The sequence below is a fragment of the Lycium barbarum genome, chromosome 6, assembly GCF_019175385.1.
Source record: "Lycium barbarum isolate Lr01 chromosome 6, ASM1917538v2, whole genome shotgun sequence".
Lineage (NCBI taxonomy): Eukaryota > Viridiplantae > Streptophyta > Magnoliopsida > Solanales > Solanaceae > Lycium > Lycium barbarum.
Window position 1 is genome coordinate 22,443,732 of NC_083342.1, and position 3,194 is coordinate 22,446,925.

The following is a 3,194-nucleotide window of genomic DNA, read 5'->3' on the forward strand; positions in this document are numbered from 1 at the left end:
GAAGTCCCAAAATGATTTTAGGACTTAAAAAGTATGACGACGATGATTGAAAATAATATTTTGTGTAGCAAATGAGGCTAGTACTATACCACATGAGTATAATAATGAGTATATAAGTACTATTTAAGTGAATTGAGGTCAAGAAATTAATTGTGTATGTAAGGATAAATTTTGGCGTGTAGAGAACGAGATAATTAATGGAGAAATATTTGGAATATATTCCACGTGCAATCATCCACGTGCCATGATGTAAAATAAAGCACCAAATGACCATGCATTAAGATGCACAGGTGGCATCTTTAAAATGATAGCATTTATGATGGGTGAATTATATATGCACTGACCCCATGATTTTTAATAAAGGAAATGGCAGCAAAATTCCTACGGATATGAGGCAATATGGCCACCTTTCTTTGAAAGTAAAAACATCATTATATTAGCAAGCATTTCACGTTAGCCTATCCTTTTACACACTTGATGAACATCATTATATTAGCAAGCAGCAAACATTTCACGTTTTGGAAAGATTAGCAACGTTAACGCTGTTGTGTTTTATTTATTTCAAGGAAGAAAAATGTAATCTCTCTCAAGAACAACGTATGGATTTTGCTTTATATTTAGATCCCGTTGTTCCGTTCTGTCGTGTTGTCGAATTCGGGCTTTCTTCAAAGCGAAGTAAGGTGGAAAAAGAATAGTTCTTCGCATATAAGGTAAGAATTATCCTCTCCTCGATATATTTAAATTCGTCCAGGTCATAGTTAAATTGAGAGATGGGAACTACGAAATTAATTGCGGGAAATCGGATAAATCGTTATTGTTATCGTGTGGACTGTTTGGTGGTTGCTATAAATTGTTTGGTGTGCTGGAATATCGTGGGATTGGCTGTAGTTGATGTTGTTGTGTTTGTTGTTATACAATGTATATACGAAAATAAAGAAGTATATACAAGTGTCGATATAGGAATTGATGGAATAAACGCGAACTTACAAATAGAATTGTCAATTGATATAGTTGGAGTTGTGGGCTGTTTTTCTTGTTGTAAATATATGATATAAAGCCGAGATTTGTGATAAATGATGTCCTTATCATATTGAGAATATTTTTAAGGTTAAGAAGAAAACATACGAAAAGGTGCCATGGAGTATACGGATTGTAATTCGAGCTTGTCGCTCGTTATAGAGTATTGCGAAATTGTTATGGACATGCATGTTGTGTTTTTGGGATTTATTCGTTGTTGGGTTGCTATACCCAATTGGGAGATGCTAATGGTATAGAGGAGATGCTGCCCGTTTCGTTTTAGAATTAAGTCATCAATTAATATATATGATGTGCGAAAGCCTTCTTAAGTCACGTGCGTATTCTTACGATTATAGGTTTATCATATTAATTGTGGAAGTTCTTGGCTGGACCGAGCTCTTGAACGACGTAAGGTATGTAAAGTTAACCCTTTTTTTTTTTTGGCATGATCTTTATGAAACGAACAGACGATGTGTATATGGTTCCAAAGAAATTCCTATTCTTAGAGCCACTAGGATGGCTAATGTTCTTGATTCCCAGAACTCACTTTATCATGTTTTAATACGTACATATGGTTCCAGAGTTCTATTTTGATATAATTCACAGTGACATTCGAAAGGTATTTGGTATGACTATTGTCTTGATTTGCAAATGATGGTTCATTTTGATTATTCCATTGAGTCTCAGATATGATTTAAATTGCATATAGTTGCTCACTACTCTGCTCGTGCGTGCCTCAATATGTCTTTCACTGAGTCCCGGGCCAGGACACGTTTTCGTGCACAGTTTCACTGCATTGTTCACCGAGTCCCTCACTAGAGGGCCGGGACACGTTATATATATACATATGATGATGTGATGATATGATAGTGTGATGATGTGATGATGTGATGGTGTGATGATGTGATTATGGCGCCAAGGATGGTATGTGGCGACCTTATTCACCGAGTCCCTCACTAGAGGGCCGGGACACATTATATATATGATATATGATATTGATATGCATGATTTTCATTTCATAAGGCAAGTGTATTGATGTTTTAAAAGTCATACTTGTTTCTGGTAATCTCTATTTCAGTTATGATCCTTTTTACTGTATTTCATGCTTTATATGCTCAGTACATATTCCGTACTGACCCCCCTTTCTTCGGGGGCTGCGTTTCATGCCCGCAGGTACAGAAAGTCGGTTTGGTGACCCTTCAGCATAGGACTTCTACTCAGCTTTCTTGGAGAGCTCCGTTGTTCCGGAGTCTAGACTTTTGGTACAGATCTTATGATATATATGTATATGTTTAACCAGGGGTACGGTGGGGCCCTGTCCCGTCATATTTCGCTATCGATACTCTTAGAGGTCTGTAGACATATGTGTGGGTTGTGTATAAGTTCTGTTCAGCTGTGTCTAAACGATGTGCGATGGATATGTTCGTCTGTGATGGCAGCCTTGTCGGCTTGCATATGATATGATATTGATGTATAGTGGCAGCCTTGTCGGCTTGCGTATCATTTTATGATTTGATCAGTTGTGACTCCTCAGGAGACAGTTCATCTGGATATATATATATGATGACGTTATGGACCTTCGGAGTTCTTCGTAAGTTTCCATATTATTCGTAGTTTCAGTTTGACTACATCTAATAGGTACCAGTGTTTTAAAAGGTGGGGGCGTAAGGCGGGGCGTTTTACATACGCCTCGATGAGGCGTAAGCCTCGAGGCACGGGGCGTAAGCCCCATGGGTATTTTATTTTTAGTATTTCTTAAAATAATATAATTACAATAAATATTTTTAAATAGGTAAAATTACATAAAAAATAAAAGAAAACTGTAAATAAATGAAATATATATATATATGTGTGTGTGTGTGTGTGTGTGTGCGCGCGCGCGCGCGCTTGATCCTCACAAAAAAATGATCAAAGCAATCCATTATACACCGCTTATAACTTGTAATTATATATAACATTATTTTACAAGTATAAACAATACAATGAAATAAAAACTATTATGAAATGCAAATCAATTCTAACATTTTAACTTTCAAACACGGAAAAAAACATAGTTTTTTAAAACACTATTACTATCATACTATTCATTTTATCTCCCTATAAGCAAATAATTAATAAAATTTATCAATATTACAATTAAAACATAACTTCTTCATGAACAAAAAATAAAATTATAT

General features: G+C 35.7%; 1 long non-coding RNA gene across 1 annotated transcript; it reads left to right on the top strand.

Moving 5' to 3' along the window:
- The first annotated feature begins 350 nt into the window (after positions 1-350).
- LOC132599640 (uncharacterized) lies at positions 351-2,619 on the top strand. The gene is made up of 3 exons (XR_009566908.1): positions 351-710; positions 1,374-1,430; positions 2,191-2,619. It is a non-coding gene; the product is annotated as an uncharacterized LOC132599640 (long non-coding RNA).
- Positions 2,620-3,194: the final 575 nt, after the last annotated feature.